This window comes from Erpetoichthys calabaricus, chromosome 7 (genome assembly GCF_900747795.2).
Source record: "Erpetoichthys calabaricus chromosome 7, fErpCal1.3, whole genome shotgun sequence".
Classification (NCBI taxonomy): Eukaryota; Metazoa; Chordata; class Cladistia; order Polypteriformes; family Polypteridae; genus Erpetoichthys; species Erpetoichthys calabaricus.
Window position 1 is genome coordinate 115,585,316 of NC_041400.2, and position 27,325 is coordinate 115,612,640.

Consider the following 27,325-nt stretch of genomic DNA (forward strand, 5'->3'; position numbering starts at 1 on the left):
ATCGCGGGGGTTGCGTTCCAGAGCCACCCGCGAAATAAGAAAATCCGCGAAGTAGAAACCATATGTTTATATGGTTATTTTTATATTGTCATGCTTGGGTCACAGATTTGCGCAGAAACACAGGAGGTTGTAGAGAGACAGGAACGTTATTCAAACACTGCAAACAAACATTTGTCTCTTTTTCAAAAGTTTAAACTGTGCTCCATGACAAGACAGAGATGACAGTTCTGTCTCACAATTAAAAGAATGCAAACATATCTTCCTCTTCAAAGGAAACAGAGAGTAAAGCAAACAAATCAATAGGGCTGTTTGGCTCTTAAGTATGCGAAGCACCGCCGGTACAAAGCTGTTGAAGACGGCAGCTCACACCCCCTCCGTCAGGAGCAGAGAGAGAGAGAGAGACAGATAAAAAAATCAATACGTGCCCTTCGTGCTTTTAAGTATGCGAACCACCGTGCAGCATGTCACTTCACAAAGCAGCTGCACAGAAGGTAGCCAACGTGAAGATAATCTTTCAGCATTTTTAGACGAGCGTCCGTATCGTCTAGGCGTGCGAACAGCCCCCCTGCTCACACCCCCTACCTCAGGATCACAGATAGTCAGCGCAAGAGAGAGAGAAAGAAAAGTAGGTTGGGTAGCTTCTCAGCCATCTGCCAATAGCGTCCCTTGTATGAAATCAACTGGGCAAACCAACTGAGGAAGCATGTACCAGAAATTAAAAGACCCATTGTCCGCAGAAATCCGCGAACCAGCAAAAAATCCGCGATATATATTTAAATATGCTTACATATAAAATCCGCGATAGAGTGAAGCCGCGAAAGGCGAAGTGCGATATAGCGAGGGATCACTGTATATGTTACAGCCAAAACCCGAAATCAGCCAAAATGGGATGTGTCCGGTCAAATCGGGAAATGGCCAATGTCACTGTAAATTGACCGGCCAATGTCCAATGTTTTCCTCGATTTCGGGATTTGGCCAGCCAGTTTGCGAAAGGGCATGGGGCAATCGGCCAAAGTCGGAAGAAAAAAGGCATGAGAAGCAATTTGTTGCGCACTTAATAGTGCAATTGCATCGAGTGTAGCATTGGCGGCTCTTGTTCAGAAAGCGGACACCACTTGGTTGTTTCACAATAATTAAGATTAGGTATATAAGTTGGTTTCACATTTCTGTTATCATTTTAGCCCTAAAATAGCGACTTAACATCAGGGACCTATTTTATTGACCTTAAGGTTAGTGTTTGGGCAAGGGGAAGGCCGTCTCAAGTTGTGTCCGCTTTCTGGACAAGACCCGCCTTGAGCAGTTTCTCGTGCAGAATGGAAAACTCACTTCTGAATCTGCATCTGAAATTTTTAAGCATCTTCGCACCTTGAGCGGACAGTCTTACATCAGCACATCGAATATTGGCCAGGGAGTTCTCGCCACTTCATGAAATAGCCAGCCAAAATATCATATACACTGGTCATTTCTAGTAATTCGGACTTTCGCCCCATCTCTCAGCCAAAATGTGAAACGGCCAGTCATTTCGGGAACTGGCTAAACTTTGGGTTTTGGCCGTAACATATATATAAAATGGTACGGTCTGTCCGTCTGTCATGCGACTACTCACAAACTAATTGGACTAGAACCTTAGTTTACGAACTGATATTTTCTGACCAATTTCTTCCACAGTTTTTGGTATCCAATGTGGGCCAGTCCAATTCCTCCTGGTGAGGGAAACCCAGTGGACTGGAAATCAGAAAATAGCTAGTTGAAAATCCTGCTCTGGTGGGACCCGTTCTCAACTGCTTGGGAATCAAGACTCCTGGAGATGTGTCTCTCTCAGTTGAATAATGAACCTGTACAGGTAGGAGAAGGCTTATTTATTTGTTGTTTTGGGGATAGGTGAGGTTGACACCCACCTCAGTTAAATCAGGGGGTTCTAGATGCCCAAGAGGGAAAAGTTCTTGAGTTCGAGGCCCAAGCACATAGTAGAAGGAAGGTTTGTAGTTTCCTCAGTGAGGCCAACACCATTAAAAGGTTGCAACCAGTGGGAGGGCAAATCCCACAGGAAAATAGAGTAAATTACATAAAAAAATTAAAAGTAACTTGGTAATTTAGGCAAATTGGGAAAATGCAGAAAAGTATAATTGTAGCAGCGCTTGTAAAGCCAGTATGTGAGGGGACTGGTTCGAAACAAATGGGAATGGTAAAAGGAGCAATTACAGAAAATTGTTGCGTAAAACTTTCATACTCAGTGAAATGTTCCAGATGAGAGCAGAATTCTATTGATGATAAAGCAGGATGTATGGCAAGATCGAATATACTATTAAAACAGTGTAATGGGGGAACTGACTAACTAGACACCATCCATCCATTATCCAACCCGCTATATCCTAACTACAGGGTCACGGGGGTCTGCTGGAGCCAATCCCAGCCAACACAGGGCGCAAGGCAGGAAACAAATCCCGGGCAGGGCGCCAGCCCACCGTAGGGCCTAACTAGACACTCAAAATAAAAAAATCTGAATGCACAATGAAAAGAGTACAGCAAGAGATTAAGAGAAATAGAGAGGATGTTTGAAAACAATGAAAGGTGTAGAATGCTGCTTTAATTGTTTTATAGGGTTGTTTTATATTGTTTTGAGAAGAAATGTTTTCAGTAATTAAACATTTTGAAAGAATGTTAAGTATGTCTGAAAATGTCATATTATGCCTAAGAAATAACGTGTGAATGGGAGTTCTTTGACTGAAATGTACTAAATTGATCGTCAAGCAATTGTTGTCAATAAATATTGTGCACACGAATTTTGGAATATCTAATGAAATTTGGGTTAAAGTTTGAGTTTTGAATATATGTAATATTTGGTAAAATGAAAACATTTTCACTTTTGCTTATGAAAATGTTTGTAAACAAGCAAAACACTTTTCCTGCAAACCCTGATCAAGTAACGAAAAATGTTCTTTAGATAATTATAAAATGGAAGGGAGACAATTTCTCTCAAGAATAAAAATACTGTACTACTGGTTTGTGTGTGAGGGTGAGAGCACTGTGATGACTTTGTGAAGGGAGGATTGTTTTAACTAGTTCAAACGTAAGGTGGTAGGATACTTAAGAACTATTAAGGAAGAGTGATATTGTGGCACAGTGATTAGCACTGCTGCCTGGCAATAAGAAACAGAGGTTCAGGCTTGTATGTTTTCTCTGTGTAGAGTTTGTATGTTCTCTCTGAGGCTGTTGAGCAGTTTAAACATGTGAAGGACATTTTAAGTGACTTTGAGTATGTTGTGCAGTATGTGAAAGGGATCTTTGTGACTGAAGTGCATTAATAGAAGTTTAAGTGAGTCTGAGAATGTGAAGGGTTAAAGACAATGTGTGAAAAAAGGAGCTCTGGTATGATTAGATCCAATGAAAACTCTCCAGTTTTGGTACAATGTGTACACCACTTTCCATTTGAGCACTGTCCATACTTAAAGTAGGAAGAAGATTCTTTTATTAATTACAAAAGTAAATTTAAAATAAAAGGAGATATATTTTCTAAGATAGCAGGGAAGCTGGTGATAAGCACTGGCCTCCAATCTAGGTAGCGGCCCATATTAAGATAAGCTGTACCAATAAGGGTAAAGTATGAATAGGGTATGGGAAAAGTAGACTGTGCTTTTTCTACAGAACCAGCACTCTGGAAAAGCTGCAGGGAAAATTCCAGATGATATCAACAAAAAAGCGTGCATGAACAACTAGCCTAGATAATGGTAAAATAAATCAATGTTATTAAGCATAGATACATTTTATATATTAGAATATTTTCTCATTAGTTTAAAATACTAAGTGTTTACCTGACAAAGCAGCAGAACTTCCATTATCAATATGCAATAGCATGGTGCACTAACTACCCTGAGAGAATATTAAATACAAATAGATTTTAAATGATAAGGCAGTTGATGCATGCAATATATTGATTTCTATTTTCCTATCCACTCCTTGTTTATAAGTAATTTGTGTGTTTTAAATGTGAAATAGAATAGAATGTTAATGTTTACAAGACTATATAGCTAATGGAAGGTTTTGTTTTATTTTTATTAAGTTAATCAGTTAAATAATAGCTTAAATAAACATAACTGGAATATGTGTAAAGAAAATTTTAGCTTTTCGATAACATCTTCTTTTTCTTTTTCTTTCGGCTGCTCCCATTAGGGGTTGTCACAGCAGATCATCTTCTTCCATATTGTCCTGTCTTCTGCATCTTGCTCTGTTACACTCACCACCTGCATGTCCTCTCTCACCACATCCTTCTCCCAATATACCCAGTATCTCTCCTCTGCACATGTCCAAGCCAATGCAATTTCCGTCCACCCTGAGCTGACCCTCTAATGTACTCATTTCTAATCCTGTCCATCCTTGGCACACCCAATGCAAATCTTAGAATCTTTAACTTCTACTTCCAGCTCTCGCGTCTGCTTTCTGGTCAGTGCCACTGTCTTCAACCCATATAACATAGCTGGTCTCACTACCGTCCTGTAGACCTTCCCTTTCACTCTTGCTGATATCTGTCTGTCATAAATCACTCCTGACACTCTTCTCCACCCATTCCACCCTGCCTGCACTCTCTTTTTTACCTCTCTTCCACAATCCCCATTACTCTGTACTGTTGATCCCAAGTATTTAAACTCATCCACCTTCGCCACCTCTACTCCCTGCATCCTCACCATTCCTCTGATCTCCCTCTCATTTACACACATGTTTTCTGTCTTGTTCCTACTAACCTCCATTCCTCTCCTCTCTAGAACATATCTCCACCTCTCCAGTGTCTCCTCAACCAGCTTCCTACTCTCTCTACAGATCACAATGTCATCAGCAAATGTCATAGTCCATGGGGACACCTGTCTAATCTCATCTGTCAACCTGTCCATCACTATTGCAAATAAGAAAGGGCTCAGAGCCGATCCCTGATGTAATCCCACCTCCACATTGAATGCATCTGTCACTCCTACCGGAGACCTCACCACTGTCACACTTCCCTCGTACATATCCTGTACAACTTTTACGTACTTCTCTGCCACTCCCGACTTCCTCATTCAATACCACAACTCCTCTTGAGGCACCCTGTCATATGCTTTCTCCAGGTCCATAAATATATAATGCAACTCCTTCTGGCCCTCTCTATACTTCTTCATCAACACTCAGAGCAAACATCGCATCTGTGGTGCTCTTTCTTGAAAATATACTGCTGCTCACTAATCATCGCCTTCCTTCTTAACCCTAGGTTCCACTACTCTTTCTCATAACTTCATGCTGTGGCTCATAAATTTTATCCCCCTGTAGTTACTGCAGCTCTGCATATCCCCCTTATTCTTAAATATTGGCACCAGTACACTTCTTCTCCACACCTCAGGCATCCTCTCACTTTCCAAGATTCCATTAAACAATCTGGTTAAAAACTCCACTGCCATCTCTTCTAAACATCTCCATGCTTCCACAGGTATGTCATCTGGACCAATACCCTTTCCATTCTTCATCCTCTTCATAGCTGTCCTTATTTCCTCCTTGCTAACCCGTTGCACTTCCTGATTCACTATCTCCACATCATCCAACCTCTTCTCTCTCTCATGCTCTTCATTCATCAGCCTCTCAAAGTACTCTTTCCATCTGAGTTTCCATCTCAACACACTCCCCTCGCTTGTGAGTACGTTTCCATCTTTATCCTTTATTACCCTAACCTGCTGCACATCTTTCCCAGCTCGGTCCCTCTGTCTAGCCAATTGGTACAGATCCTTTGCTCCCTCCTTAGTGTCCAACCTCTCATACAACTCATCATACACCTTTTCTTTAGCCTTTGCCACCTCTCTCTTCACCTTGCACCTTATCTTCTTTTACTCTTGTCTATTTTCTGCATCTCTCTGACTATCACATTTCTTCTTTGCCATCCTCTTCCTCTGTATACTCTCCTGTACTTCCCCATTCAACCACCAGGTTTCCTTTCCCTCCTTCCTCTGTCCAGATGTCACACCAAGCACCCTTCTTGCTGTCACCCTTTCTACTTCTGCTGTAGTTGCCCAGCTGTCTGGTAACTCTTCACTACCACCCAGTGCCTGTTTCACCTTCTCCCTAAATTCAACATTGCAGTCTTCCTTTTTCAACTTCTACCATTTGATCCTTGGCTCTGCCCTCACTCTCCTCCTCTTCTTGAACATACCACCATCCTATGCTGCCTAACTACACTTTCCCCTGCCACCACTTTGCAGTCTTCAATCTCCATCAGATCAACTCTTCTGCATAGGATGTAATCTACCTCTGTGCATCTTCCTCCACTTTTGTACGTTACCCTATGTTCTTCCCTCTTCTTAAAATACATATTCACCACAGCCATGTCAAATCCTTTTTGCAAAATTCACTATCATCTGACCTTCTTCATTCCTCTCCTTGACACCATACCTACCCATCACCTCCTCATCTCCTCTGTTGCCTTCTCCAACATGTCCATTGAAATCCGCTCCAGTCACCACTTTCTGTCCCTTGGGTACACAGTTCATCACTTTATCCAACTCATCCATTGCACGCCCAACTTGCGGGGCATATGCACTAACAACATTCATCATCACACCATCAATTTCCAGCTTCATAATCATTACTCTGTCTGACACTCTTTTCACCTCCAAAACACTCTTGATATACTGTTCCTTCAGAATAACCCCTACCCCATTTCTCCTCCCATCCACACCATGATAGAACAATTTGAATCCACCTCCAATCCACCTGGCCTTACTCCCTTTCCATTTAGTCTCTTGCACGCACAATACATCAATCCTCCTTCTCTCTATCATATCGGCTAACTCTCTCCCCTTACCAGTCATACTGCCAACATTCAAAGTTCCTATCCTCAATTCCACTCTCTTTACCTTCCTCCTGTCCTCCTGCCTCCAGACATGTGTCCATCCTCTCCTTCTCCTTCTTCTGCCAACAGTAGCCCAATTTCTGCCAGCACCCTGTTGGCTAACAGTACTTGTGGCAAGCGTTGTTAACCCGGGACTCGACCAATACGGTATGGAAATTTGTATTGTTGTCCACATATTGATCTGTCAAAATTTTACACAGGATGCCCTTCCTGACGTAACCCTCCCCATTTATTTGGGCTTGGGACCGGCACGAAGAAACACACAGGTTTGTGCATCCCTTGTGGCTGGGTTATGATCCTGAACTTAATGCAAAAACCCCAAATCATGATGGCAGCAGTTTTTCTTGAAAAATGGAAAAAAAAACCCATTCAAAAATATCTTTCTTCATAATTTAGATAATAACCAGAAACTATTTCAATACATGAATTTTCATATTTTTTCAAACATGAAAATCTTAAATATAAAAGTTAGAAAAACTGGAAGTCAGTGGTCATTTCACTTAGTTAAATAGGGCTAATTATGACCAATATTTTCTACGCAATAAAATAACTTTTGTTAAATTTACATATTTATATTTTCCCCATATACTGTATATCTTTCTGATGTGTAGAAGAAACTCAGGAAAAACACACATACACAGACACACAAACATTACTGCCTCTTTCTAAAGATCATCAATCATATGGGGCCAGTTTAGACTCACCAGTTAACCAAAGCAAAATACTGAATTATTTAGACTTGAACTCACTTCTGCTCCTAATTTTCCTAAGTGATCCAATGAAGGATATTTAATCTAAATATACAGCTGTGTTCAGACCTAACATACACTTGTAGTCTAATATGTGGCAGATCATACATTTCGTGAAGGAGATAGAGTACATCAAGTGTATGTTCTAGCTGTAGCTTGGAAAGTACTCACACACAAAGATCACTAAGTAGAGACTTGCTGACCAAAAAAAGGATAATTGAGAGAAAACAACCTATGGTTACTGCAGTTGAGGTAGAAGAAATCCAGAGAGCGACACAGCAGCCAAAAGCACTCAGTGCTGCTCTAACAGTTAAGGATATTGTGAAAGAACCATATTGACTGATCCCTAAAAGTCTGAAAATAAGTAAAATGTTATTATGGAGAAAGCAACAAACCAATGGCCAATGATTACCAGCACTAAAGAATACGTCTCAAAAAGACCTCACACTGGCTGTGAAAGAAATTAACATTGTCCTAGACAGTGTGTGAACACAAAGTGATGAAGATGCTGCAGAAGGATGATATCAGATTCTTTGGGACTTAAAGATTCAGACAGATGAAACTCTGGGACAACCCATAACAGATGTCACAAAAGTTGAAAGGGCACAGATGTTCCTGGTAGATTTGGCAATCCCTGAAAACAGCCAGATTAAAAAAGAAAGCAGTGGAAAAGACAGTAAATATCAAGACCTGGAAATAAAAAATGAAGTAATTCTGGGAGAAGGTAGTCACATGGGTACCAATACTAATTGGAGCTCTGGGTGCCATTCCGAGGGATCTTGAGAAACACCTAAAGATGCAGGAGCTGAACAAGATAACAAGTTACATGGAAAGCTGATGTTTGTTATTTGTATCTTACTGCTAGTAAGGAGCTAATACTGTCACTTATTTTGGCTGATTGGGTTAAGAAAATGAGTAGCTGTACATAGAAAACATGAATATTATATCTGCTTCACTTTATACTTACTGTAGTTCAGACAGTGCTTCTTTCTTGAATTATACCAAGCACTCTTTTTTAATATGATCATTGTTAAACATTGAACAGCAACTCATAATTGGTCACCGGTGCTTTACAGATGAAGGGGCAAAGCACAGATAAAACAATTAAATTTGGCCCAGTGAAAATGAAAGTAAAGTAATTTTATGTTTCTTGGTATCTGTGCTGTGTATGTTGCAGTTATGGCATTAAACGATATGTGAAATTGAGTAAGCATGGGATAAAATCCAAACTCGTGTCTAAGGAAATAAAAAATAGTTAATGATGAATTCTATTCAGAGAGAAGATGCGTTGTGAACTTGAAGAAACATTGTAATATTTTTTTAGTGCAGAGGTTATCGACAGGTTACAGTGTACCAATTGTTTTCTTTCTCGAGTACTTACCTTTGTTAGCCAATATAACTATATATCTATAAAAGAGCCAGAGTTATAGCTTATGACATTGAAGTTTCATTCGTTTATTGTTTATTGTAAGTCAATAATGATTAGATATCACCAACACACACTCACACGTGCAAGGATCCATATCAGCTTGTTACAAGAGACTCTTTGTTTATTCTACGTTATTCACCCAATCAAATGCAGCAAGACCTGCAACGCATTGAAAAAATGAAAATGTTCCAGATAAAAAACCATCCCAGAAAATATCTCTCAATGTAGGCTTAGCACAATTTATCTTGTGCTATTACTAATCAAATTCTATTCTGTGCTCTTTATTCTTATGATTTTTGGTCAAACTAAAAATCTAAGTGGACAACCTTGGAAATCTTTGAATAGGTCAGTTTTGGAAAATCAATTACCATCAAATGGCACAATGGAGTTATCTTTTATGGTGAGACCCACTTTCACAAATAGTGGGCTTATTTGAATTTTTCTTCTCTGAAGTACAACTCTGATGGTTTTCTGTCTTCAGGTTCTTGGAACAAAAGCACACCAAGAAACCTGGAGTTAAATACAACTATGATTGCCTGTCTGCCTCCAAACTCATATCTTCTTCTTCTTCGTCCTGATTTGACTTTCCTTTTCACTTTTTTCATTCTAGATTTGGGCCACTACGCTCTTCTTAAACCACAAAGTCATCACCTCAGATCACCAAAGCACCCCTATTAATGGATGCTTAACTTTTATACTCCTTAGTATTCTAATTCCACAAAGTACAGATAAGCCAAGCAAAATGACACCTTTTATTGGCTAACTAAAAAGATAGCCAATAAAAGGTGTCATTTTGCTTGGCTTTTCTCTACATTCATAATGGCTAACACGGTACAACACCCTAGTACTACACAAAGTACAGATTAAATACATAAAATATGTACATTACATAGCTTTTTTTATATGGATTTGTCTATGTTGTGAATGTAATATGTGGTCTGATTAGTTCATGGAGTGATAGACACTACATGTTACATCATAACACACCAAAAACTGGCATGGAATAGGAAGAGTGTTGTCTAAAGAAAAAGCTGAAGGTACCATTTAGTGTTTTGTCATATTTACAGTGCCTTCAGAAAATATTTGAATCCCTTCACTTTATGTACATTTTGTTATATTGCAAAGTTATACTAAAATCATTTAAATTATTTTTTTCTTCATCAAGCAACGCTCAAAACACTAGAATGATAGAGAGAAAGCAAGATTTTATTAAAAATCACAAAAAAAAAAAACCCTGAAACATCAGTTCATGCAAGTTTTCAAACCTATTACTCAATATTTTGTGGAAGCACCATTGGCAGTGATAAAAGCTTCATACATCTGTGATTTGGGGATTTTCTGTCATTCTTCTATGCAAATCCTCTCAAGCTCTGTCAGGTTGGTGTGAGACCATCAGTAGACAGCTACTGTATTTTCAGGTGTCTCCAGAGATTGTCTGGGTTCTGGCTGGGCTACTCAAGGACATTCAAAGAGTTGTCCCTAAGCCACTCCTGGGTTGTCTTTAATTTGTGCTTAGGGTCATTGTCCTGTTGGAAGGTGAACCAGTTTTCTGTCCAGAGTGCTCTTGACCAGGTTTTCATTAAGGATATCTCTGTACTTTGCTACATTCAGCTTCTCCTCAACCCTGACTAGTCTAACAGTCCCTGTTGCTGAAAAAACAACCTACAGCATGATGCTGCCACCACCATCCTTCACTGTTGGAATGTTACTGTACAGGTGATGAGCACTGCCTGGTTTCCTCTAGACCAGGTGCCTAGAACTGAGACCAAACACTTCAATCTCGCTTTCATCTTGCTTTTCTCAAAGTCTAATGATCCTTTAGATACTATACATTTTTGCAAACTTAAACCTAGTTTTCATGTGGCCACTCTACCTTAACAGCCTACATCAGTGGAGTACTGCAGTTGTCATTGTCCTTCTGGAGGTTTCTCCCATCTCCACTCAAGTTCTCTGGAACTCCATCAGAGTTACTGTCTGGTTCTTGGTTACCTCTTTTACCAAGGCTCAGTTTAAGTGGACAGCCAACTCCAGGAAGATTCCAAACTTATTCCATTTAAGAATTATGGAGGCTGTTATGATTTTTTTTGTGTCCTTCTCCAGATCTGTGCCTCGACACAATTCTTCTCTAAGATCTGTAGGCAATTTTGTCAACCTCATGGCTTGGTTTTTGTTCTGATACACGTTGTCAGCTGTGGGAACTTCTATAGACAGTTGTGTGCTTTTCATAATCATGTAGAATCAATTGAATTTTCCACAAGTGGACTGCAAAGAAGGTGTAGAAACATCTCAGTGATCATCAATAGCATGCGATGCAGCTCAGTTCAATTTTAAGTGTCACAGCAAAGGGTCTGAATACTTGTGTCAATGTGATATTTCAGTTTCACAGTTTTAATAAATTTGCATAAATTCCTAAAAGCCGTTTTAGCTTTGTCATTCCTAGTGTATTGAGTATTGCTTGTTGAGAAAAAAAAATGAAAAGATTTTAGCATAAGGCTATAACATAACAAAATGTGAAAAACGTGAAGGAGATGGAATACTTTCTGAAGGCAAGATGTTGTGAACGCTGCTGCAGGGGGACATGGCAGCCTTTCAGAAACCCCCTCTTAAACAGCTCCTCTTTGCGGGATCAGCTGCAGGTATGCTGTGTGACGTGCTCCTCGCGTGGGGCTTCAAACATTTAAAAGACTGAGCCGCAGCCATCTTGAGGTCTCACTCTCCTGTCTCTCTTTCACCCAACTCCCTCAGCTCTGGCCACTGCTACCGAGCTGCTGTACCCCCTTGATGACGAAGACTTTGTGTTCTTTTGAGCAGGAGTCAGGGCCGATGTGTCAAGTTTGACAGCTGTTTCTTGTAAGGCCAGATCACCTCTGAAAGAGACTTGTGTTTGTATCTGCCAGAACCACAATAAAGTTTCTACTCCTTGGAAACCTGCTGTACTCTCCTCTGCAACTTCGTGAACCATGCTTGACAATGTGCACGGTTATAAGAGTATGTTGTGAGAAAAATAGCAACCACTTTGCCACTTAAAACTAAAACACTGCAGGTCACATACCTCAGCTCAATCAAGCACTTCAGGTACATGGCAGCTTGACATAACACAGCCTTACAACTTTCACCTTCACAAAAATAAGAACCTTTGAAACAGTGCAAACAAAAGGGTGGTGATTTCCAGTATTTCATGATAATTAATACCTTCAAGACATACTTCAGATCTCCTTAAGTTAGTTCCTTGTTGTGTATAAAGAGAGAATTGTTCTCTAAACAATTTCAGTTTCTCTTTCAGGGCCTTGCTGGAAGAGTCATCTGGAAGAGTCAAGGCAGAAGCACTTGGTCAGTATTTTACCGATTGCTGTCCTAGACAAAGAAGACATTGCCATGGAGTCTGTTGCATTTGCCATGCCAACTATGGAAGTAATAAAGAGAATTCTTTTCTTAGAAACAAAGTGCAACAAGTAAACAAAGTGAGGTGTTTAAACACAACAGAGCCCATTTTATAAACAGATGTATTTTTCTTACTATTTTGTGATATTATATTTATTTTATAGTGCAGAATCTTGCTTTTTACACCAATGTCCTGAGCCATCTAATAGATGATTTTCTTTTTCCTTTATTATCAGCCATTATTTCATTTTAATCCTTCATTGGATTTTAGCTCTGCCTTTAACACCATCATCTCCCAAATACTGGTGAACAAACTGTCCCTTCTTTGATTAAACTCATTACTTTGCAACTGGATTTTCTAACAAACAGGCCCCAGTCAGTCGGAATCCACGGCATTACATCTTCTACCATTATTCTCAACACTGGCACCCCCCAGGGTTGTGTTTTGAGATCCCTCTACTGCAGGGGTCCTCAATCACAGTCCTGGAGGGCCGCAGTGGCTGCAGGTTTTTGCTCCAACCCAATTGCTTAATAAAAAGCACTTATTGCTCAAGTAACACTTCTGTTTCACTTTAGTTGTCTCGCTCATTAAGATTTTGAACCCTTATTGCTTATTTTAGTCTTAAACAGCAGTAGTCTTGGTTTTTAGTTGCTCCTAATTAGCAATAACATGCAAATGACAAAAGAGACCAGCATTTCTCCATTTAGCTTGTTACCATTTACACCTGTGTGTGATCATGCACTGTTGGGTTAAATTAAATACTTGGAAGGAAATTGAAGAGGAAAAAGTGAAGGACTGAGAATTGCTCATCCATTTTAGCCTTCAAATCATTTGGGTGATATCCTTAGAAAGGGAAAGAAAATCCAGGATATAAAAATGACCTGACATAGCAGAGTTAAAGCACTAACAAGCCATGAAATTAAATTATTGGCAAGAATTGCTTTCTAATTAAGCAACCAGGTTAGAACAAAAACCTGCAGCCACTGCGGCTCTCCAGGACTATGATTGAGGACCCCTGCTCTACTGCATACTCTGATGACCTATGACTGCCTATCTCACTGTCTAAACAATCACATAGTGAAATCTACAGATGACATTGCGGTGGAAGAACATGCCACTCATAATGCATAAAGGATGGAAATGGCTAAACTGCAGGCTTGGTGTAAGGATAACAACATTAACATCAATATCAAGAAAACTAAGGAAATGATTGTGGATTTTCAGTGGACTGGCACTCTCCCTCCTCTCCCACTTTACATCAACGGAGAAGATGTTGAAACTGTCACCTGCTTCAAATACCTAGTTGTGCATATTAAAAAATGACCTCTCTTGGAGCTACAATTTGGCCTATCTTTTAAAGAAAGCCCACCAACGCCTCTACTTCTTGAGGAGGCTGAAGCAGGCTGATTTGTGCCCCTCTATTCTGACCTCCTTTTAAGTGTGTGGTAGAGCGCATCCTTACCTTCTGTATTATGGTATGGTACAGCAGCTACTCAGCTGCAGACAGGAGAGCACTGCAAGTCTACACAGTGGATCATTGGCAGCAGACTACCCAGTACTGAAGACATTTATACCAGAAGTTGATTTAAATAAAGACTCTTCCATTATGGAAGGTGTCACTCATCCTTCACATGGTTTGTTTGCCTCCGTCCCATTGTGCAGGAGATTACAAAGCTTACGAGCTAGCACTACCAGGTTGAGGAACTGCTTCTTCTTGGATGCTATTAGACTAATGAATACAACATCACTAAATTTGATTGTACGCTCTGTGTGATTTATACTACACTTTGCATTTTGTTTCAGTAGTCTCATGTACTAAACTATTGCTACTACCTTTTGTACTTGCTGCTAATTACCTGGCATACCGCAATAATATTTATTTTAGCCTCAGTTATCTTACTGTATTTATGCATTAATGTCATTTTGTTCTATTTATCATTGATCTGTGATGTACCTTTATCACAAAGTGGGGTTATCGTGGGCACTGTTTAATTTACTGGGACCTGTGTACTGAATTTTGCTTCTGCAAGTGGATGTTGGAATGACAGTAAAAAATCCTTGATCCTTGATGTTGTTTGTCAGTGTATATCCATTTATGTAAAATATATAGTTAAAGCATTAGAATACTTCCTTTTAAAGACTAAAACAAAAAAACATCTATAGAAGTAATGTCCCAATGTATGTGAGAATTTGGTAGCAGAATTTAGTGTCACATGTATGTCTAAAATGTTTTCAGCTTAACAATAAAATATTAATAAATAGTCTGATCACATCATTACTATTAAATTCCCTTGGTTCGTGATTCAAGTGGCTATGCATTTCAGCCCATGTAACCAAGCATTGGAGAACCACTCCACCAGGGATTCAAAGATCCACAGAGAGTACATAGCAGACTGCAGATGATATGCCAGAATGTCTCATTGTTACTCTTTCAGAGAGAGAAAAAAGGTAGAGTAGAAAGCAAGCGTGTGTTGGAAAATAATATCAGATAGGCCTTCCATAAAATATTTGACAAAGAAGGATACAACATGATCTCCCGAAACTAATGAACATCATCTAAGAATTTCACTGTAACCTGTACATAGAACAATACTAGTACTACTACTACTACTACTATTTAAAGTGATGGCACCCTAAACTGTGACTCTTGCCTTTCTGCTTGTGTTCCCATTAAGAATGTTGTACAGATTGCTGTGTTGGCACCATGTGCATACCCAGTGGTCATTCCTCCTAAAGTAGAAAAAGGGCTGCTTTCTGCAGATGATTTTCTATTCCCACAGCTGTCCTGGCCATTCAACCCAGCATCAGTCTATGTCCATTGGTGATGACAAATGGGAAATTTGACAAAGTGTTTTTTGCAGTGAATTTGCTGGGTTCACTGGTGATCTTGCTTGCCAAATTTTTTCCCTGAAAATTCACACTGTGTCCATCATAGGCACACCTTATATCTCTGCTTCCCATGATGCTTTGTGTGGCCAGAGTGACATTATAGAGATATAGCAGCTAATTTTTGATGCACCACCTCTTTCCAGTCCTTACCAATGACCTAAGCCAGGCCAACAGCACCCCTTCCACTCTTCACATATCCATCAGAGAGCTGTCAAGCAGCAATAAATGCCATGGTAGTGGAAATATGATGTATGTATGGAGAGATTTTCTTCCCGTCTCATCTCAGCCAGCAGCTGAAACACATGATGAGTGACAACCTGGGGTGCATTGGTGCACATGAGTCCATCCTCACTGATGAACCCACAGAGTTGTGAATCACGAGGCAGGATTTAAGTTGCAAACTCTCTTGGTATGCGCTGGAAGTGCTGTGTTGTTTGATTTTAATCTTACAATCCGAGCTGCCTTTTAGTGCTTCATAAAAGTGAATGAGTACTAGATTTCCAGCTACCTACTGCTAATTCCAGGAATGGATGGATCCCTTGTCTGTCCCTCTCTATTGCTCCCCCTTTGCTTTTCTCTAACTCTTCTGTGCACTTGGCTTGTATGGACCAAGCCTCAGTGAATTCACACTTACTGCTCCTGTTGCCTGCATTTACTTTTACCATTCTGATATTAAATTCTACCACTGTTGTCTCAGATTATCTGTGGAGGCCAAGCCTCAGTAAATTCATGCATTCTTCTCCTGTTGTCACTGTTGGTAAAAAATGTTGCTGTCCTGATATTTATCCATCCATCCATCCATTTTCCAACCCGCTGAATCTGAACACAGGATCGTGGGATTCTGCTGGAGCCAATCCCAGCCAACACAGGGCACAAGGCAGGAACCAATCTTGGGCAGGGCGCCAACCCACCGCAGGACACACACACACACCAAGCACACACTAGGGCCAATTTAGAATTGCCAATCCACCTAACCTGCATGTCTTTGGACTTTGGGAGGAAACCCACGCAGACACGGGGAGAACATGAAAACTCCACGCAGGGAGGACCCGGGAAGTGAACCCAGGTCTCCTTACTGCGAGACAGCAGCGCTACCCACTGCGGGACTGTGCCGCCCTCCTGATATTTAATTCTGTTCATTTTATCTTAAGGAGGCATGATGGCAGAGTGGTTGGCACTACTGCCTCACAGCTCAGGTCACATTTTTGTCCACAGTAATCAGACCAGCATAGTTGGCATATACTTCTCAAGCGCTAAGGGACATCTACAAGTCCATTGCACTATTATAATCTAAAACTAGTTCCATTTCTCCTTCTCTAATGTGGAAGAATAATTTTAGGGTAACATAGCTTTCATTTTAAAGAAATAGCATAAAGGGTTAATAAATGTCAGAAACCTTTGCAGGCATGTCAGGAAGTCAGACAGGGGTCAAGTGAACAAAAAAATGTACTGAAAGATGACTAAGAAATCAGCAGATGTCCTGTAAACAACCAGAATGGACAATTGCTATATGCACAGAAATTTCAAGGGTGGTTGCTCATCTCAAAAAGTGAGATGAGCACCAGAAGAATATCTTGTATATAAACGTCTATCCGTGGAAGTGTGTGAGTCTGTCCGGCCCTGAATGAGAGGTGGAGTCAGGGTAAGGACTCCACCTCAGAGGATATGCAAGCGAGGCCAGAACGTTGGCAAAATGAAACCTCCGAAGAAAGTGACTTGCTTAGCCACTAATACAGAAGTAAGGTGAGCACATCAGCAAAACAAAACCTCCAAAGAAAGACAAAGTCAGTTAGCCACAAATACACAAGTGATGCGAGCACGTCGGCAAAACGAAGCCTCCTAGGAGAGAGAGATGCTCAGAGTAGTTCCTTTCAATTACCTGACAACTCTACATTTCAATTTTTTTCTGATGATTTCAATAGTTTCTAGGACCCTGGGCTTTTTACAGCACGGGCTTCCACAGCTAGTATATAATAGACTTTTATTTTATATAAGTCATGTGTGTGTAAATCAATGAACCAACCAGAGTAAATGTATGCATTGATTGACACTTCATGTAAATTCAATAGATTATAAAATGAACCTCTATTCTTTGTTTCTCTGATAATTCTGACCATGTTGTAAGGGACTGATTTTGAAGCATGCTCCCTCTAATGCATTTTGCCGAGCAGTAATTAAAAGATACAATGAACAGCTTTTCTCCTGCTTGATTACTGATTTGTCCTGTTATGGGATGTTTCTTTCCTTAATAAGATGTTAAATTTCTACCACACTAATGACATGATGCATTTTGCCAGACACAAATTCTTGACCCATTCTGCATTTTCACCAAACTCGAAGCAAAGCAAATTCAGCTGGGTTCCTGTCTGATCTCTCTCCAGAAAAGCAAAACCTCTCATATGTTTAAGCGCTATCTTGAATTTATCCTATATTTCTTCTATAAATTTATTTCCCTTTTTTGCTAAGAAGAGTCAGATAATCCAGGAAATGAGTAACCTAGGTTTCTTCACTCACAAGGAAAGACAAAAAGAGAAAGAGAAACTATCGGACAGACAGATCTTCCCTCAAGCTTCAACTAATAGGAAGCCTACTGCTAACTTATTGTTTTTACCTTTCCTGAAGTCTGCCCTACAGGAAAGGTTTTGTGTTTGGTTCACATTTTTTTCCTGGTTATTGTAAATGGAGAATATAAAAACACAATGAAGTCAAGTTAAGACAAGAATAGTGCATTCATAATCAAATACAGACGGACATAATTACAATGTGACAACAAAATAAAAAAGGTGAGCACAAGATAAAAATCAAACTTGAGTTCCCATCCAGGTCTAAAAGGGTGTTTGTCTGTCAGCAACCACTCCCTATTCCTATCTCTTTCTTTTTTTCTTTCGCCCAATTCTTGTGTCTTTCCTCCCTGCCAGTAAACACTCAATTAAGTGTCCTATTGCCTCTATGCTCAAATACACTCTGGTTTGGAACTGCTGTTAAATATGATCTGGGTTTCATTTCTAAGGTCACGGGTGAACCTTTACAGCTTATGGCCTTGGGATTAATAAAGTATCTATCTATCTATCTATCTATCTATCTATCTATCTATCTATCTATCTATCTATCTATCTATCTATCTATCTATCTATCTATCTATCTATCTATCTATCTATCTATCTATGGTTAGAAGACCCATCTGCTGTTCAGACAATCACAGACTCTTAGAGACAAAGGGGGTTAGGAAATGTGACATAGTCAAAACTGACGAATTTCTTAACCAGAAAATCAAATACTCAAACTTGTAGTCAAGAAGATTTAGAACAATTAGTCTAAAGCCAAGTAGTCAAACAATATAGAAAGCATGAGGGAATTGTTTTAGATATCCACAATCCTGGACAACCAGAATGTGCACGAGGCTGACCAGTATAACTTTGTCCGTGTGATGCCACACACCATATAACCAGTAGTTGATCTTACTTAGCAACATCATAGAAATGAGAGACAAATTAACATAAAATGACAGCACTCATCAAAAAGCAGTAAGAGGTGAATCAATTTCCACTACTTGAAAATGAAAGTGAAACTAATAAATATTAGAAAAAGATTCTGTACCTGGGCAGCACGGTGGCGCAGTGGTAGCGCTGCTGCCTCGCAGTTAGGAGACCTGGGTTCGCTTCCCGGGTCCTCCCTGCATGGAGTTTGCATGTTCTCCCCGTGTCTGCTTGGGTTTCCTCCGGGCGCTCCGGTTTCCTCCCACAGTCCAAAGACATGCAGGTTAGGTGGATTGGCGATTCTAAATTGGCCCTAGTGTGTGCTTGGTGTGTGTTTGTGTGTGTCCTGCGGTGGGTTGGCACCCTGCCCAGGATTGGTTCCTGCCTTGTGCTCTGTGTTGGCTGGGATTGGCTCCAGCAGACCCCCGTGACCCTGTGTTCAGATTCAACGGGTTGGAAAATGGATGGATGGATGGATTCTGTACCTTGGTAAACCTCATACTGAATAAGAAAAACTGACTGTTGTTTAAAAAACAGGGATCACAGAAATAACTCTGAAGAATTACCTGTTGTAATGTGTACGACACAATTTTGAACACTGAGCAGTCTTTAAAGTATTTTCCCTACTTACCTGCCTTTAAAATACAACCTAGTGTCTGCCTAAATAAATAAACTAACCTGAAAGGTGAATCTGAATAGTCCTAAAAGTTGTTAATGTAGATAACAACTTGAAAAGATTGAAAACAGGAATAGTACAAAAACAAAAGGCATCTTCCCTGTGAATATTAATTGGCAATCATGAGGGAAAATAAGAAACTATTTTCTTGGGTTTAACTATGGGCTTAGCAATGCATGTGGATGACTCCCTGTTTGTCACATAGAAGTAGCTATAAAGTAAAGTTTTATATTATAAAGTAGCACAAACACTCCAGCCACCGTAAAAAAAAAAAAACTCACACTGTTTCAGTGTGGTGCTGAGGTGTCATCCACTGCACTCGGGTCCCAATCCAGGTAGTTCATCGTATGGCATGCCCCAACCTCTCTCTCTTATGTTTCCCTTTAACCTCAGAGGCCTCTACTTTTCCAGATACTTGAGCTTTTGCCTCTAACTCCATTCTGGTAATCGACCATATGGTCTTTGAAGTCATGGCCTGAAACTATTTGTGTTAGTATCTTGGAAATAAATTTTGGATTCAGGGTTGAGCAAGGAAGCTCTGTTACAATCCCAGGTTCCCTGCAATCCTAGAATCCAGAATATAAATGGATATGTGGTCTGAATTTTAAAGCATATGTCCAGTGTGAGGAGAAAAGAGACAGTAAAGGGTGAAATGTTGGGGTCCCATTGATATCCTTGTTTAATACACTAATTTAAAAGAAAGAACACAACCAAAAAAGATGAACAAATATTCACTGATCGTAAGAGATTGTATAATCCACATTTCCGCAGGCATCTGGCTCCAACAGTTACGGTCCTTGGAATGTATGATGACTTCTAGTTGCATTATATCTTTAATAGCAGGGTGACCAGAAGTATGGAGTGAAACGGGAGGGATATCACTTGTCTTTGGAGGTCTTCTCCTTTACGCTAGGGCTGGAAGAGGAAGAAAGGTTAGTAGCTCCATCTCACCCTCATCTGTCCGCAGTTTACCTCATGAGCTGAGCTTTACACATACTGCAATGGCACACGTACACAACACCAGTTAAATTAAATAATTAAAAATGAGTCAATGAACCATTCACAAATAGTATGTTATATATTATTATGGGTAATATAACTTAATGGAAATTAAGTAGCGTGATGGTGAATTGGCTCTGCTGCCTCACAAGTCCTTGCATGTTGGGTTAAAATTCCATGCCATATGTTCTCCTTTTCAAATTTGCATGTTCTCTTTGTGTCTGCATATGTTTTTCTCCAACTACTTTAGCTTTCCTTTCACAGTCTTGAAGATGTCCTTCTCAGGCTATTTGGTGATTCTATATTAGCCCTGTGTGAGCGGGCAAGGGGGTGATGACCCTGAATTGGTTGGAAAATATTATTGTTAATGTTAACATAACTGTTTCACTGGAAAGATGTAGCTTAAAGTGTGAGCAGTAAAGATCATCACATCTCTGGACAAGATCATCAAACTCTGCTGTTATTTTTGATATGGACATTCTTATGACAATATACAAGTGGTCATTGGTGAATCTGACTTGTTAAGGGATTCCATTGAGAGTGTTTTCTTGCAAACATACAGTATGTGGAGTCAAATATAACCAATCATGCCTTCTCGCATTGGGACATTGTATTTCCTTTAGTAACCTGGAATTAAAATAAGGTCATCATCCCTAGTGTTTGATGTAAAAAGCAACTAAAGGAGGCTTTAGTTGGGCATCTTACCTTAACAATTTCTGCACCAATAACCTCTTGATGATAACATACAAAGATGAGAGTTACAAAGTATAGGTGAGGTACAAGCCATAGTATCTTTTGGGTTCCCCTACCTTCCTCTGTCAAACAGAAAGAAGGGGAACCTTTCTGAACCACAGATGGGAAAAACCTGATTTATGGTGTTCATAGACACCTGATGCACAATTGAGAGGCTGATTTGGTGGTAAGGAAGATGAAGAGATGGAAAATAATAAGAGTTGTGAAGAACAGAGTATAAGGATTGTAACTTTTAATATTCTAAGTATAACAGGAAAATCAAGAGGAACTGAACAGGAGAGTAGATGTGTTCTGCAAAGGGAAATGAGGAAGAAAGGAAAAGATGGAAGAGTGCTTAGTGATGAACATTTAAAGGTAAAACTTTCTCTTTTAGAGGAGACATAATGGCAATGCTGTAATTGGTGCACTAGTGTCTGAAAAGTAGATTGATGCAGTGTTTGAGGCAAATAGGGCGACTGAGAATATTGTGGTTATAAATAATATGTGGTAATTGACTGTAGTCTTAGTAATATGCTGCACAAGCTGGCAGATATGACAAAAAGTAAGATACATTTTGGGACAGAATAATGGAGGTAATGTCTGAGGATGAGGAATGTAACTGTAAAGGGTAGAGAATTGAATAAGCATTCTGAAATCAGTGCTGATAGTTTTGAGAGTCCTTTGGGACTTCATCACTGGTACCAAAAATTTGAGGGTTAGAAGATTCCTGAGTCTGGTGATTAGAACCTTACAATTTTCAAGAAAACAAGCCATTTAGTCAAACTTGCTGACGAATTCCTATTCGCTTAGATTTGAAGGGGTCTGTAAAACCTTACTCTATACCACTCTACTTAGTAGTATATTCTAAGGTTCATTTTAACACATGTGCTAAATTTGCCCTTAAAAAGTTTCCAACTCTGTTCACATGTTGCCATTGAAGAATTTATTTTAAAGTAAACTTTCAGTCATGTCATCTCTTTTTCTGTTTGCTTTAACTGAAAAGATTCAACTCCTTCAATTGATTCTTATAGTTCATTATTTCCTGTGATGGAAATGTTTGAGTGTAACACCATTTTTAACAACAAAGAATACAAGTTGGTGACATATGAATGTATGGAGCAGGATAGACTATTGTTTTGTGAGGAGAGTTGACTATGATATGGTGAAATTGTGAAGGAGATTCCCGGTGAAGTGTATGTATATCACAGCATCATTTGGTTGTAGGAGGTTTTTTGGTTAGAGGCATGAAGAAAAATAAAAGATTGTATACACCAATGGTGAAGGTCTGGAAGTTAGAGGCAGAGAGTGTGAAAAGTATATTTGAACCACAGGTTGCAAGAGGTTTTTAGAAGCAAAAGGTGGAAAATGATGAAGAATGTCTGGTTTAAAACAATGGAGAATGTCTACTGCAGGACAAGGGGACTTTCAAAACACAAGACAACATAGTGATGGATAACTGAGGTAGGGAAGAGAGAGAGGTTGGGAGCAAACACTGATGCAGTGCGTTTCTGCACCCAGCACACAACAAACCATCTCAGGATCCCAAATTAGAACATTAGTGCAGCCGTGTGTTGGGTGACGCGTGTGCAGCTGTGTGTTGAACTAGTCTGGTGACCTCAGCACCAGACTAGTTCAAATGGAATGGAACAGTGTCAGATTTATTAACAGTGGCTGGAGTGCCAGTCCTGCCACCAGCCCCCTGAGTTTTCCCTGTAAGGTGGAGGACCTGCTTGCAGGGCTGGATACAGGTTAACGTCATACCCAGGATGGAGCAATTGCAGTTAAAGGGCCTTGCTCAAGGGCACAATGGAGTGGAACTGAGGAAAATGGAAAATGTGTAGAAATTTGGCAGAAAGTATAAGGGCAATTTAAAAGAAAGCAAAGAAAAATTCTACAAAAGCAGCTGTGAGGGTGAAAGAAGCTAAAAGATGGGAGTTTGCAAGTGAGAAGCAGGATGAGGAAGGAAAAAGAAAAATGTGACCAAAATTACAAAGCAGATTGCAGAAGAAACACAGGATATAAGTGTGAATTGTTTGAAAAATACTGGAGAGAACTTCTTTAGTAATAGGATTAAGGATGCATGAAAGATGTTTGTGAAGAAGTTGCTGAATGAGGAAAACAAATAGGTTAATCATATTTATTATGAGAAAGTAGAAGGGTTGCTGTAAGGATTTGAAAGAGCAGGTCATGAAGGCATTGAAAAAGATGAAGATAGGTAAAGCAGTGTGCCCAACTGGAGTGGTGTTGGAAATGTTGATTGTTTGAAAGAGCTGTGCAACATGATTGTGTGAGAGAAGAAAGATTGGTAATGTGTGCTAATTCCAGTATATAAAGGAAAGGCTGATGCATATGGAGCAACCAAGTTTTGGAAGCAAGTAATGAATGGCTGAGACTGAGAGTTAGGAATAAGAATCAGGGATCAAACAAATATCAGCAAAGTGCAGTTTAGTATCATACCATGGAATGAAACCACAGATGCTACCTTTATTGTCAGGCAAATCAAGATGTGTGGAAGAAATTCCAGGAGTTGTCCCCCATTCTGATTCCTGAAGGAGCCTATCTGGCATTGAAGGGAAATGATTATGAAGGCTGTGTCAGGAGATGTATGCTTTATGGTAGTAAAATGTGGCCAATGAAGGTGGAACGTAAAGCAGACCCTGAAAGAACTGAGAGTAAAATGATCATGTAGATGTGTGGGGTATCACAGAGTGAAAGGAAGATGAATGGCAAGTTAAGAGAAACACTTGGTGTGGAGGTGAAGGTCATATGGAGGAAAAACAGACTGAGGTAGTTTGGGCATGTGGAGATGTCAGAGGATGATTGGGTAAGAATTACACTAAAAAGAAAATGGAAGAGATAAGGCTAAAAAGAATGTCAATGAAGATATGGATGGAGGTGTTGTCAGATGATATGAAAAGATTTGGTCTCACCTCGAAGGATGCCCAAGACAGTGAGTAGTGGAGGAAGTTTAGGATTTAGATGGTGTAAGGTTTCTGAACTCTTTTGGGACTCCCACCAACGGAATGACACGCCGAAGAGCGTCCCAAAGTGTGATTGTCACATCTGTAGAAGACAGTTTATCAGTTGCTGGGGCAACCACAGGCTCCCAGAGCTAACGCAGATCCGAGTTGATCGCGGTCGCACTATAAGCGCTTGTCGTTGATGGGTGATGTAAGGAACATTATAAATGCAGGGAACAGGATTACTTGGCCACTAACCTGGCCACAACCCTGACTGACTGCTGTGTCTGTGTATAGGAGAGTAGTAGATCTTTACAATACTGTAAATAACCGTGCTGTTCCTGTTTCAAGCTGAAGAAACAACAACAACATTTATTTATATAGCACATTTTCATACAAAAAGTAGCTCAAAGTGCTTTACATAATGAAGAAAAGAAAAATAAAAGACAAAAGACAAAATTAAAATAAGACAACATTAGTTAACATAGAAAGGAGTAAGGTCCGATGGCCAGGGTGGACAGAAAAAAAAAAAAAACTCCAGACGGCTGGAGAAAAAGAAGCATAAGAAGAAGAAGAAGAAAGTTGGTTTTGCTAAAGTACTGAGACTTAGCCTCGTGTTTTGAGGTGCAAGACATCACAAGGGTAACTGGCAAACCATTATAAATCAGGAAAATAACTATTAAACTGGTGATGAAGATGATGAACAGTGTAATGCCCAAGTATTGTAATTCTTTAAAATACTGTTGAATTGTATTTTGTTTACCTGAAATTGCATGCCTTGTGGTGCTTTCTTGCAAGTGTAAATGAATGATAGTGCAACAAACTGCAGCTCACTCTTTTTTTTTTTGTAATTAGAGAAGCTTTCTGGCCCAGTTTTGTCTGCCATTGCTAGCAGGTCTCTAGCCTGGGACAGCTGGAAGTCGTGACATGTGCTGTCACCATAACAATGATATAACAATTAGGGTTGTGGATGTCATCGTTGTCCAAGATTCATATGTTCAACACATACGGTATTTACAGTGGTTACTTAAGAACTTTATCGTAGTTTATTTAACTGTTCGATTGATTGGCATATTGAACTTTGTTTTGGACAAATAGAGAATTTAGTATCAACCAACAAGATTTTAAATTTGATATTTTAGGTAACGTCTATCTTCCAGTCTGTGTTAAAATCCCTTTTTTGCCTTTTCTCCTTCTAGTCACAACAAAAAGGAGTCTGAGAGGTGTACTTTATGCAAGAGTCCCATATTATGTGGGACCAACCAATGTTGTTGCCCTGGCTCAGATTTATTTCTTGTTTACTAGTCTTTAAAACATTTTATTAAAATAGAATAAATTGTTTAAAGGTAATCTGCTGGTTATCCTATATCAAATCTTTTCTCGATAAGCCTGGTTCATATGTCAAAGCATCATGTCTGGATTTTTCTTCAGCATTCAATAACATCCAGCTTCACATACTGATTGCGAAATTGAAGAATATGAATGTGAACATATTATTACATTATGAGTTCGGGACTTTCACAGACGGTCAAAGTGCATGATACTTTTCAAAAGTCTCCCTCTCCAATACATGGGCTCTTCAAGAATGTTTTTGTCTCCATTACTATTTACACTGTACACAAGTGACCTGAGACAGATCAATGACCATTGTTTCATTAGCAATTATGCTGATTACGCCTTGCTGATGGAATTTATATCTGTGGAGGATGAAAGCCATTATTTAAATCACATGAACTGTTTTGTAAATTGTTGTAATAAAAACCATCTCACTCTGAATGTCAAAAAGACCAAAGCAATGATATTTGAGTTTGAGGTACAACCTGCATGTTCACCTATCATTGTTCTTGGAAGGAAGTGGAAATAGTGACTAAATATAAATACTTAGGAACTACTCTGGGTAATAATCTTATTTGGGATATTAATGCAAAAACATATGCGATCTAAATGCGATCAGCACCAATTTCTCCTCTGTAAACTCAGATTGTTCTTGGTATTGTTTTTTTTTTATTTATATAAATTGTGTGTGCTAATATTTGTATAATGTTACATTATGTTAACATTGAATTTATTAGTTTGCTTTGTTTTTTTCAGTTGCTCTGTCTCCTGTATGAAAGGCCCAAGGAGGCAGAGCCACCTGATTATATTGACCCAGGAGTATAGATGAAGAATCTGTTGTTCTCAAAGTGGCTTCAGCATTACTAGTGGTTAGTTTTGATCATTACATGTATTCTTTAGCTTTTGATCTTTGGATGTCCTGGATTTTGACCCCTGCTTTATTAAAAGCACTGTGTTTGAGTTGTATTTCTTGCTTTTTGTTGACCTTCTTGTCCTTTTAGGCCAACAACACGTTTTCATTCATTTTGGTTACATTGCCTCTGGTATCAGAGGCAGATTGGCCATTAGAGCATTTGGGCAATGCCCTGTGGGCCACGGACTCTGGTCTGGTCATGGGCTGCCCGTTTTATGAAATAAATTTTATGTACTGGTTACTGTTTGACATTAAAATTAATTTCTAAACTACTAAACATTATCTGTCTGGTACTGCGATTTATATAGTCCTATATAATAATACCGTATTACAGTACGTCATCAAGTTGTTTTAGTTGTCAGTACACAACGTTGCAGCGAAACATTTGGTTAAAACTGCCTTTTGCCTATTTTTGTTTTGATACCGCTACATTTCGGTTAGCATATACATCATTGCAATTTATTTTATCTCATATCTAGTATTTAAATTCTTCAGTACTAATAATTAGTTTAGATTATGTATTATGCATTTTATTGTTCTCTGAGCGTGTGCGATAATTAGTGGTTTTCAGCTGCGATTATTAGTATGATGAAATAAAGTTATAAAGCACAGGATAGGAATTTTTCATATTAGGACGGAACATTTATAGTTTATCGTTAAGTTAATGGAATATTTCAATCATGAAAGGTTTTCATTATAACCTCATTTATAACTTTTTTCCATTGTAAATGAGCAGCTACTAGCCTACTAGGGTACTGGCACTTGGACATGACATTGACATTTGACATGTACTCTAATAACGTGCAAGCCTTGTTACTAAATTTTTATTTTTCATTAAATTTCATTTCTAAGCATGTCGTCAAATTTTAAGTTGTGTCTAAACAACAGTGTACAGATTAAGTTTGGCAACAGTTTAG